Below are 13,321 nucleotides of genomic sequence, written 5' to 3'. Positions count from 1 at the left end.
GCCGGGGAGTCCTCCTTGTAGTGTTTGTTCTCCACAAGTCGAGCCGGGGGCGTCGGGTGCAGAGTGCAAAGTCTCACGCTTCCGGCGGGAAACGTGTATTCTTTCAAAGTTGCTTCTTTGTAGCAAAGGTGCTTCTTCCTTGGAGCAGAGCCGCTGTCCTCAGGAGTTCTTGGTCCTTTTAGATGCAGGGTAGTCCTCTGAGGCTTCAGAGGTTGCTGGACCCTGTGGGACGCGTCGCTGGAGCAGTTCTTTTGAAGTGGGTAGACAGGCCGGTAGAGCTGGGGCCAAAGCAGTTGGTGTCTCCGTCTTCTCTGCAGGTTTTTCAGCTCAGCAGTCCTTCTTCGTCTTAGGTTGCAGGAATCTATCTTGCTGGGTTCTGGGAGCCCCTAAATACTCGAATTAGGGGTGTGTTTAGGTCTGGGGGGTTAGTAGCCAATGGCTACTAACCCTGAGGGTAGCTACACCCTCTTTGTGCCTCCTCCCTGAGGGGAGGGGGGCACATCCCTAATCCTATTGGGGAAATTTCTAAAAGTCAGAGTCACCTCAGCTCAGGACACCTTAGGGGCTGCCCTGACTGGCCAGTGACTCCTCCTTGTTTTTCTCATTATCTCCTCTGGCCTTGCCGCCAAAAGTGGGTCTGTGGCCGGAGGAGGCGGGCAGCTCCACTAGCTGGAGTGCCCTGGGGTGCTGTAACAAAGGGGGTGAGCCTTTGAGGCTCACCGCCAGGTGTTACAGTTCCTGCAGGGGGAGGTGAGAAGCACCTCCACCCAGTACAGGCTTTGTTACTAGCCACAGAATGACAAAGGCACTCTCCCCATGTGGCCAGCAACATGTCTGGTGTGTGGCAGGCTGCTAAAACTAGTCAGCCCACACTGGTAGGCAGGTATGGTTTCAGGGGGCATCTCTAAGATGCCCTCTGGGGTGTATTTTACAATAGAATGTACACTGGCATCAGTGTGCATTTATTGTGCTGAGAAGTTTGATACCAAACTTCACAGTTTTCAGTGTAGCCATTATGGTGCTGTGGAGTTCGTGCATGACAGACTCCCAGACCATATATACTCATATGGCTACCCTGCACTTACAATGTCTAAGGTTTTGCTTAGACACTGTAGGGGCATAGTGCTCATGCACTTATGCCCTCACCTATGGTATAGTGCACCCTGCCTTAGGGCTGTAAGGCCTACTAGAGGGGTGACTTATCTATGCCAAAGGCAGTGTGAGGTTAGCATGGCACCCTGAGGGGAGTGCCATGTCGACTTAGTAATTTTATCCCCACCAGCACACACAATCTGGCAAGCAGTGTGTCTGTGCTGAGTGAGGGGTCTCCAGGGTGGCATACGACATGCTGCAGCCCTTAAAGACCTTCCCTGGCATCAGGGCCCTTGGTACCAGGGGTACCAGTTACAAGGGACTTACCTGGATGCCAGGGTGTGCCAATTGTGGAAACAAAAGTACAGGTTAGGGAAAGAACACTGGTGCTGGGGCCTGGTTAGCAGGCCTCAGCACACTTTCAAATCATAACTTGGCATCAGCAAAGGCAACAATGTTTAAAAAGACAATGTTGTTCTCTCACGTACATGATGGTTTGTTTCCATGCTTTGCTAGCATAGTGAATGCTTTCCCAAATGTTACCTATTGGGATCACAACGCGATTCTCATGAGAAAATAACCTTTATTGTAATAACATTTCTACTAACTATAAGGTGTCACAGGACCACCAGAGATGGAAACTACATTATATGAATCTGCAAGACAGTGCTGGCAAATGTGATTTTAAACTATATAATTATTTCTTTAACTTGTTTGGGTGGGGGGGGTGTCTAGGAGTTTGCACATTCACACCAAATATATGCACCTTATTGTGTTTCACCTTCTAAAATGAGCCTTACCCAGAAGGTGTAAAGCTTACTCTCCCCTGATATTTAAAAAGCAACACTCAGTCGGTCTGATATCTGACTTATTTACTTAGCTGAAATATGCTCTGTTCTGCTATTTCACTATTTTCAATTTATTCTGAGCTTGATGCTTCTATATGACAAATGACTTACTGACCAATACTTTGCCATTTAATTTGCTTTTCTTAACTCATTTAATTTTCAATAAAACTTACTGGTTTTCATAATACTTATCAGCCTTTATTGTGAAGTTTAATGTGATTTATATTTAACTCTGAAATGTTGTTTGATATTTGATTTACATGTTGAACAAGTCCTGTTGTGGAGCAACAGACTCTTTAGAGGACTAACAGCACTCCTGGTTTATCAGTAGTGATTTAGGTTGAAAACAGGTAATAAGAGCTGCATCACGTATCTGGTAACAGAGTATGGTTACAGAGTCTACTTGGATGGTTACATCTGGATCTAGATAAGTTTGTTGGATTTGGAAGGACGTTTATGGCTCAACAAACTCTATCTCAAAACTAAATTATCCCTGATTCCTTCTACATTCCCAAATTCCACTGGTTCAGTGTGGAATAACAGTAGTGTTCCGGTGTTTCTGAAGCTGATCCACAAATTGAGGAGAAATTACTGTTGGACTAGGCCCTTTCTGGAGGGTCATCCCCAAGTCTTATGCCTTCATTATTCCTATTTGTGATGAATTCATTTTTGTTGGCCTTGGGACTCTCTGCACTTTACTACTGCTAACTAGTGCTAAAGTGCTCACTCCTCTTAAAACATGGTAGAATTGGCTTATACTCAATTGGCATATGAAATTTACTTGTAAGGCACTACTTGTGCCCAGGGCCTGTAAAGTTAATGCTATTAGTGGATCTGCAGCACTGATTGTGCCACCCACTTGTAGCCCTTTAAACATGTCTCTGGTCTGCCATTGCAGGCAGTGTGGCACAGAAGCAGCTTTCCATCCACTTAAGTAACCCTTTAAACACGTCTCAGGCCTGCCATTGCAGCCTGTGTATGGAGTTTCAAACTGCCATTTTGACCTGGCAAAATAAACCTTTTGCCCGGCACAAACCTTCATTTTTAAGAAATATGTCACCCCTAGGGTAGACCGTGGACAGGCTAGAGGGCAAGGTGCAACACATTTAAAAAGTAGGACATGCACTTTTAAGGTTTACATGTTCTAGGAGTAAAATCTCCTGCATTTGTTTTTTCACTACTGCAAGGCCTACCTCTCCCATAGGATAACATCCAAATGGGAACAGATAACTCATTCATGTTTGGTGTGTGAGAAAAGGCCTCTTTTGACATGGTTAGTCCCCCACTTTCTGCCTGGTATTTGATGTGGTTTTAAAGTTGTTAGTGCCCAGGGCCCCTGCTAGCCAGGTTCCTTAGGCCAGATCTCTTTCTCAAAACTGTTGTAATGCATTGGCAGAATTGGCAACACCTTTAGCTGCCACTATAAGTCCCTAGTAAATGGTATGTAGGTTCCTATGGCATGGGGTAGTAAGGGTAGGCCCCTTAGGGCAGCAGCACAGATTGTGCCACCCTCAGGCACCATGCAACCGAGTGCACCCAGCACTGCCTTTGCAGGCTGAGTGTCCTGATGAACACAACATGGTACACAGTCTGTGTGACCTGCCCACTACACACTGCTTGCAATATAGGTAAGCCACCCCCTGGCACACCTTCCAGCTCTAAGGCAGGGTGCACTATTATGCTTTTGTGGGCATAGATGCATGAGCAATATGCACCTACTGTGTCCTTGCCAAACCTGGGACATAGTTAGTAAACAGAGCAGCCATTTTAAATGCATGTGTTGGACATTGGTCAGTAAGAGTTTCAAAGCTACATGATGGGCACTCTGAACCCTGGGTTGTTTGGTATCAAACAACTCAGAACAATAAATCCAAACTGATACCAGTATTGGATTTATTGCAAAAGGCACCCAGGGGCCACCTTAGAGATGACCCCTGCAAAGCAAACTAACTTTGGCATGGTTGCCGGCCAGTACCAATCAGCCTGCCACCACCAGACAAGATTCTGGAGCCCTGGGGGGAGAGTCTCTGCTCTCTGAGTTCAGAAAACACAGCCCTTCCTGGGCAGAGGTGTTACACTCCTCCCTGAGGAATGTGCATTGCCCTTCTAGCGAGCTTCAAAGGACTTGCCGTCCTTGAAACTCAACCCCAGACCTGCTGCTAGCAGCAGATGGCCGCCCATTGCGAACCCCAACTTTTGGCGGGAGCACAAACGACAGGAGGAGTGGCCACCCCCAGACTCCAGCACCCCTAAGGTGCTGCATGATAGGTGACCCTTCTATTTTATTTTCCTCCATCTTGCAAGATAGGAAAATAACTAATCAGGGAAGTGACCTCTGCCCACAGGAAGTGATCACATAAGGTCACTACTAGGGACTCTCCTAAAACGCCCACTAAATGCAGTATTTAGTGGGCACCCCTGGACCTGCAGATCAGATTTCAAGGACACAAGAAGGCCAGCAACAAAGAAGACCCAAGGGTGAAGAACTGCAATCCTGCTACACAAAGAAAAAGGCACCGAACCCTGCTGCTGCACCCAGGATTCGACAATCGCCACTAAGGGGCTGCGTGAACATCGGACAAACTTTACAAAATCCAAGAGGACCTCCTCCCTTCTACAAATCATCAAATATCTCTCTCCAGAGTGAAGGCATCACTCCCTGCATCAAAGAAGCAAAGACCAGTGAAGACCAGTTCACTGACCCTCTGCTGACCAAGAAAGCAGGCACAGCAGCCAGACCAAATTCCACCCAATGGATCTGGAGGACATATCCTACAAATGTACCAAGTTGGTGGCACTGTGACCTCCAGTGGCTGACCCGTACAATAGCCCAAACTCTCCAAGGACCAGAAGCAAGCTCCAGTCAAGGGACTTCAGGACACATAAGAACCACCCCCCAGAGTGACCCTGCTGACCCTTAATCCATCCTCACAGTGACCTGCATCGTGATTCCAAGGGCACCTTTGCGCACAGCTCTTGGCTCACCTATCTGCTTTGTACCCAGCCTCTCTGGGTCCTGCACTGGAGAACCAGCTGCGCTCTAAGAGCCCCCACCCCTTGCGAGCTCAACACTCCAAGGGGACCCACCAGACTCACCTTGAAGTCCACCTGTGCAGTGCTTTTCCAAGTGTCCCCCGCAGTGGTCCTGCATCTGCTCCGAGGACTTTTCAGCAGCTGCTCCCACTGAAACCGGAAGGTGCCTGAACTTTCCTGGCTCGTCCACAGGACATCTCAATGACCTCAACCTAAAAAGGAAAGGAGACATTAGTAAACACATTGCCTGATTTTCTATACATTTTTAAAGACTTCTCCCATTGACTCCTATAGTGCATAATTATGCACAAAAGGACTATTTTTGCTAAACTTTAAAAAATTTATTGATACTGTGAGTACAACAAATGCTTAGCACTTCTCCAAGATTGGCCTAACTGCTCTACCAAGTTACCATTACAATTAGAGCATTATGTGGTCTAGTTTTTACCTCTGTAAACCAGGGTGGGGTTGCTTGGACTCTCTGTACAGTGCACATCATTTTTGTACACTATATAGAGAGCCAGCCTCCTACATGGTGTCTTTGGAATTGTAATTACAAAATCCTAACTTATGTTGAAGTGCCACTTTTAGGAAGCTGACATTGTCCTTCCTTAACCATTTAGTGTCTGCAGTGTGTCTATGGATCACATGACAGGGTGCAGTTAACAGTTGGGCTTTGTGTATTGCTCCTAATCAGCCACTCACAATAGGGAGATTAGGTGTGCCTGGATGGGCCATCACTGGCAGAATGGGAGGGAGAAGCTGGGCACAGCCGCACTTACATTTGAATAGGCTGTGTCCTACATCCACACAAAGGACTGCATACCCCATGTAGTTAGTTTGGAGCCAGGGCAAAGGAAGGCCGGACATCCGTGCACTTCAAACGCACACCTCTAGAAGCCTCTCCTACTTCAAAGGCAGAACTGGGTATAAATATTGGACCTCAGACACCAACTCTTTAGTACACCTCTGGACCTGTAGATACTCTGACAGGAAGAAGGATTGCTGTGCTACTGAAAGGACTGCCACTCTGCTGGACTGCTGCTCTGAAGGACTTCTGCCCTGCTGTGGTGATCTGCTGCCTGCTGCCCTCTTTCCTCAGTGAGAAGGAATCGACCTGCATCTGTTGAACCCAGGACCCCAGAAAGTCTCCAAGCGTTAGTTGGCTGGCCTCCTGACTTGAGCCTCAGGAACAGATGGCTACAACAACCTCAACAGCACCTGGACTCTGCCATCTGTGAGTCTACCCTATCAAGTAGTGCCACTGTAGTCCTGGGCCCTTGGAAGTGGGTTTAAGGTATTCTGCTGGCCTCTGTTGATCCAGAGAAAGTGATGCATCTCCTCGGCTGCGCAGCGCAACCCCGAGCAGAGCTACACATTGACAACATTGTGAAGATCTTCTCCGTCCCAAAGACCTGCATCACATCGCTGTGACTACGCGACGTATCCTCACCACTAGACTTCACATCGCAAGCCCTCGTCAACAGCAGCCTAGATAATGGACTCCACACAGCAGCCTTGCAGCTCCTCAGAATCGAAGCATAGCCCCGACTGCGCAACGCATCCTCAACGCTGTACTCCACATTGCAAGCCCTCATCAATGGGATCCTCGACAATGATGCAGGGACTTGCATTGCAGCCTTGCCGCCAGGCGTGGCTCCTCTGCTAGGGCGGTGGAGCGTCACCCCCTGCCAGCGTCACCAGCTGCCAAACATTTACAACTATTATTATTATCATTTTATTGTAAAAGTGTGGGGCCATGGGTTGTGTCGAGCATGGAGGGAGAGTGCACAGCATTCCCCTCAGTGCCCATGTATATTTGGTTGGCCACCTTGGGCCAGCCAAACACACGTGTGCACTTGACTCTCTCCAACCAGGCACTGTGATGCCAGGTCGGAGACAGCAGGCAGAGACTCCCACTCTGCCTTGGAGTGCTCTGGATTAGGTCTCCGGCTACTGCGAACACTGCTGTCATGCTGTCATGACGGCAGCATTCGGATTGGCTGCAGAGCAGGCTGGGAGCCTATGCCTGCAGCTGCAGTGAAGGCAGAGGAGCAGCACGGTTGTGGCGGCTGTGAATCAGGTAAGTGTTTTGGTTTTCAAAATTAATTTCTACCCCCCTGTCACCCGCCACACCGCCCCTTAAATGTGCCGTGAGCCGCTCCTGCTTGGCACACCTCAGAACTGACTCATGGCTTCCGCTGTGTGACGCATCCTCAATGCAGCCCCTCTCAACACACTGCAAACCAGGATTTAAGGTACTTTGTTCAGTTGTCCTAATTGAGTCCCTTAACCTGGCCCGCGCTTCATCGCAATTGGCCTGAACTTGTGACTTTGTCCCGGTCCGCTGCAACCAGGTATTCACAGGTGGTGATTTGCACTTTGTGGAGCTATAGTCACTTGCATATCTCCAGTTCTACAAATTGGAGTTTTGTTGCTTTGGTCTTGATTCTATTTATTGAAAATCACTTTTTTTTTCTAAATAGGTGTGTGATACTTTGTGTGTTTTTTCAGTTTATTAGTATTTGAAGTGTTGCACAAATACTTTACACATTGCCTATAAGGTAAATCTGCTTACTTGGTGTCAAGCTACCAGAGAGTTGAGCACAAGTTTATTTAGGGTTGGTTTGTTCCTCACCCTGACAAAGATTGCTGTTCATACTTGACTAGGGCTCACCGCCTAGTCAACCCAGAAACACAATTTTGTACAGTTAATATAAGTAAGATGATGTGTCACAGTAGTTTGTGTCATTAAAAGCTTTGGGCCTGATTACAAGGCTGACGGTCTTGAGACCTCCAGCCTCACAGTGGTGGTCAGGACTGCCATATTACGACCCTGGCGATCAGGCCACCAGGGTCCTGCTGCCTCCGCCGGGATCAGGGTTCCTCACGGGCTGACTGTTGTGGAGGTTGAAATCAGCCAGGGCGGATTACAACCTGGTTCTCTGCCAAACTTTTCATGGCAGTATACCTGTCATGAACAGGCTGGCAGAAAACAGGTGCAAGGGGCAACAAGGGGGCCTCTGCAATGCCTATGCAGTCAGCCCAGCACCCTGAGACGGTCTCACTGCCGCCGGCTCGATTACGAGCCGGTGACACTGCTGCCGCAACTGGGCCTGGCCTGGGACCAGTAGGGAGGTTGCCAGCATGGTGGTAACCTCCCTGTCGGAAGTTCGGCAGACAGGTTATCCCATACACCGAACTCATAATGAGGCCCTTTGTTTTTTATGTTTTGAGTAGTACTTTGTGGAATTTGTAGTTCGGATTTCGATGTCAATGAGAGATGTATGCAGGCTGTGAGCACTTTGGCTATGCTGGTATGATTTGAGAGATATTAGGAACTTTGGTTATTGCGTTTTTGATCCTTTTGTCTTATTTTGTAATTACAGTTTTGTGGTATTTTAAAAGGCTATATCTATGTGATGAATTTTCATTCATGTTTATTGAATGTGCCTATTGTGATTAGTATGCAATTTGCTTGTAATTGTGAATTTGATGCTTTTATCCTATTCTGAATCACGCTTGCACAGCTTTCAACTTGTTTTCAAGAGTGCTTTGCACGAGTCACACATGTTGGAGTCTTCATTCATGTTTCTTGGTTGCCTTATTGCTACTCATGTGCCAGTTGGTAAGGTTTGGTTATCTGATTTCAACAAAAATCCAAGATCTCGAGATGTAAACTTGCTATTGGTACTTGTCTACTAAGATGAGGTTTGTACTGTGAAGTCAAGTTTATACCATGATAGCAATACTGAGGCCCAGATTTAAGAGGGCCTAGTGCCATTTTTTATGAAGCTAATGTGGCCCAACGAGGCCAAATTTGCCACGCAATATTTACAAAGTGGTTCAATGCATGCATTGTGCCACTTTCTAACCGTTTACACCATAGTATGAATATTCAAGGCACAATATATGCAAGGGGGGTGTTCCCCCATAAATGGCGCAGTGGAGTCTAAGAGATTCCACTGCAATTTGTTTAGCGGCTATTTTTAATGCCTGCACAGAGCAGGCGTTAAAAGGGGGCATACCATTGTTTTCAATGGGTTCCTATGTACTCTCCAGGATTAGCACCAACATTTTGGTGCTAATCCTGCACAGTACAAGAATAGCATCAAAAATGTTGATGCTGTTGCCCCTACCGTGCGCCATGGTGTGCTGTATATTAAATATGGCGCACACCTGGTGGCGGTAGGGGGGGCGCTAAAGCGCGCAAGAAAAGTGGCGCTGCACTGGATGCAGTGCCATATTTCTTTAATTCGGGCCTAAATGTCAGTGAAAAGCTACTGTGTTATGTCTATAGGAGTTTGGGAACGATTGCTGGATGGACAGAAAACAACACCTGGCACTTGTGCCCACCGAGCAGTCAGAGAATGTACAGACAGAATCCCAGGTGGGAAACAGCCTTGACCACGCAGTCTAAACCACACGTTACCTGAACTACACAGCCTGAATGATGCATAAGGCTCCCGGGCTCACTATGCCACTGGCTTCAAGCTAGCCTGGCTGATGATGGGTGATACCCTGAAGCTGGTCCCAGGATGCTTGTTTCCACTTCAGGGAGGACCTGGCCTGGCAGTTTGGGCTGGACTGTTCCAATGGGAAAAAGGGTCAAGACTGGTTTGCATATGGCTGGGTCCAAACTGGGGTGGCATGGAGAGCAAACAAATTGATGGATTGAACCCAGATCTGTGACTGGGGGTGAATGTTTGATTGGTTCTGCATTCCATCCATCATTTATTTGTATTTGTTCGCTTTTGTCACCCTAAGTGTGCCAGGTATGCCCAGAGGTGGTCCTGGGCTCACTGTGCCACTGGATTCAAGCTAGCCTGGTTGATGAAGGAAGATACCATGCAACTGGTCCCAGAATGCTTGTTTCTGGTCCACTGAGGACCTGGCCAGCCACTTCAGGCCGGACTGTTCTCATGGGGAACAGGGTCAAGACTGATTTGCGTATGGCTAGGTCCAAAGTGGAATGGCATGGTGAGCAAAAGAATTGATGGATTAAACTCAGATCTGTGACTGGGGGTGAATGTTTGATTGGTTCTGCATTCTGTCAATTATTTGTTTTTGTTTGTGTTATTTTTGTTGGCATGAGTGGTGTAAATTTGGCTGAAAGGGTGGGGTATTGATTTAAATGTCTCATCCATCATCCAAATTGCATTATTCTCCAGAGTAACTAGGTTAATGGTTGTGCTAAATATTAAAATTCTCTTTTGAGGGTTTTCTTTGTCATACAGGAGGAAAGGTTAATTGGCGAAGGTTACTGTTAGTTGTGGGGGGATGTTAATGTCTTCATAGATTTGGGGTGTTACATGGTGAGGATTACTTGCCAGTTTTTCTCTTTGAACCATTCTTCTTAGGTTGGGTATGGAGGGCATGCTCCTAGCAATACGTATGGGAATGTTTTGTGCTACCTGCCTTAATACTGCCCCACAGGGTTCATTGGAGATGTGTGCTAAAAACGTATGCCCATCTTTATGGAAAGTTAGCACCGCCTTAGAGTCATTTTTTTTTATGCTAAAGCAGCGCTAACTTGACTCCATATTTATATTTTGAAGCTGGACCCGTCTAGTGTCAAAATATCTCAGTAAGCAACATTTTCTGGATGCGCCAACCCACCTTGCGTCGCATTGCAACAATGATGTGCAAGGGAAGCGTTCCCTTCCAAAAAAATGACGCTAGCCCTTCCAAACAAAATGACCCTAGCCCTCCATCATCATATTTACCTCCCAACACTAAAACGATGCACACTAAGGATGCGGACCTAAAAAATTACACTAAGGCCGGTTAGCATCAAAATTTAACGCCTGGCCAGACCAGGGGTTAAAGAGAGGCCACACACCACCACTTAAGGAAAACACATAGAAGGAGCTTTATCAACCATCAGGACAACATGGAAGTGCCACTGCTCCTGCATGGCACACGCCACAGATGTCAGTGATGACAAGAGGTCCCTCCACCACCACCGCAGGAACCCGAAACACCACCACAGCAGTCACAAAGGCAGCGCAGAAGGAGGGAGAGAATCTTACGACAGCGTACATTTGCACTTCCTCTTCTCCTTCTCCTGGGCACTTGCTGGACTCTCCTAGCTGGTACTTGGGTGATTGGGGTCTCCCTGGAGTCTCTTCTGCCTTGCAATCTCCATCTTGTGTTTCAATTTGTATGTTTTCTTCCTTGTGCGTTGTTTCTTGACGCTAATACAGTAAAAAAATTCTCTAACCTGTTTTGCGTGATAAATACATGCCGCAAAATGGTCTAGCGCCACATTTGCTGCATTAGCATAATTTTCCCTTAAGGCATGTTGCAATGGTTAGCATAATTTATTATGACGCTAACCCTTCCTTAGCGCCATTTTATATATGGTGCATGGATGGCGCTAGGGAATGACGTTAGCTCTCATTACAAATTATGATGATATGAGCCTTAATCTGTTGTACATTCTCTCGTACTTCTATTTCCATTGCAGGGGCAGAATGATTATGCTCTGTTGTCCTACCAACGGTATCTTCCATAGTAACAGCCGTGCCTCTGCAATGGGAAGAGAAGTATTGCACACATTTCCAGTGCCTCCTGGGTTCAGTTAGTCTCTCTGTACAGTACAGATACCCACCATATTTTAGGAGTTTTTTTCCTGTGCAAGAGTTACATAGCTAGCTTGACGTGGTGTCACCATTCTTCAAAATTCTAATAGGGAAACAGCAAAGAAAAAAAGTTTAAGTACATGTATTTTCTATTTTTTCATTTGCTCAGTTGCTTTGTATTATCTGCAATAGAAAAGAGAAATCTTTGTTATTTGCTAAAGTATGTTGGAAAAAAGTTATAGTTAAAAAACCCGTTGGAGAAAAATGTTGTTAGTTGTCCAGTTTGTTTTTGTCTTTCTACTTCATTGTCTAGTTTAAGTTGTTCAACTGTCATGTTTTTCCATTACCTGAGGCTGATGATGGTTTTGGGCTGTGTGCTGAAAAGGCGTTTGAATTGTAGTCCTCAACAACACCAGAGAGGATGATTTTCTTTGGTCGCTAAAGAAAAGAGAAAAGGAATGTTTTTGTAAATAATTGTACAACTTTATATGTTCGTGTATTTTCCTTATGCAATAATCTTTATGCCACATTTCAATTTTGGAGGTTTGTTGTTGGATTGCATCAGATCTTCCTATTTATTTTCTGTTGTTTTGCAGGAGAAGTCTTTCAGTCAGTAAACTGAAAAAAGAGCAAAGTTGTAAGTGTTTTAATATGCATTTTCTCAACTTTATTGAAAGTATGTATTCATCATCTATCATGCGTTATGCTGCCAATGGAGTTAGAATAACAAGTTTGCCCACAGTCACTGTCCAGCACCTGCCCCGAGCTATGCCCCTCGTTGACTTAGAATATTTTGCTTATTTACCGTTAGGCGTTCAGGTGTATTATATTGTAGATGAAGCCACCTCAGAATTAAATTTTCAGAGGCTGCAAAAAAATTAAAAATACTATATCATTTAATTTTTTAAAAAATTGAAATATGTTTGCTTTTGAGGTTATTCCTTTACCTTTTTGTGTGGCTAGATGGCAGTGTTCTCCACAGTATGAGCGATTTCCCTTTCTTCTCTCAAATGTGCGTGTGCTCAGAAACGAATTCAGTGTCTCACTGACCACAAAATCGTGGACGGCGGTTTATATATGTTTTTGTGTGGTGTTCCATAATTTAAAACAAAACCAGTTTTAAGCATGATTTTTAAAAGTCTTTCTGTTTCTGACAGAACTTATATTTATTTTTAACGTTTTAAAAAGTGGCATTTATCTGCTTTTCAGACATGGAATGTCGGCCATGTTTCATCCAAAACATTTTATGCTTTATAATGTTACCTTTAGAGTCTTTGAAACCAATCTGACACCAATAATGCAGTTTGTCATAAAAGGACTGGACACAATAAAACAAATCACACACAATAAGTGTGTGGAACTCAGCATCCATATTTTCTAGTGCCAAAATCACAGCTTTTAATTCAGGTAACTGCGCAGTACAATCTTATATGGTCCGTGTGTGAGTTTTCAGGGGCTGGAATTTACTGTCCAACATAACACCATGAACGGAGGTGCATGCCACTGAATACCGGTGCTTGGTCCTTATAGCTGGTTGAGAGGCAAAATATTAGTGGGCATAGCATAAACATGCTCATATTGTAAAAAGTCTTGTGTCTGCAGGACAGGTCAAAGACAAAGTCCACATACATGGCTGTTAAGGATGTTGCCTACTGAATCCATCTAGAATGTAGGGTTTTAACATTTGGAACTCTAGATTTTGTGTCAGACTGGAATTGGTTTAACGACAATTATGTGTTTTCTTTGTGCAAGAGTCTGTTTTTT

This window comes from Pleurodeles waltl, chromosome 4_1 (genome assembly GCF_031143425.1).
Source record: "Pleurodeles waltl isolate 20211129_DDA chromosome 4_1, aPleWal1.hap1.20221129, whole genome shotgun sequence".
Taxonomy (NCBI): domain Eukaryota; kingdom Metazoa; phylum Chordata; class Amphibia; order Caudata; family Salamandridae; genus Pleurodeles; species Pleurodeles waltl.
The sequence above is the reverse complement of the archived record's forward strand: the minus strand, read 5'-3'. Positions refer to the sequence as shown.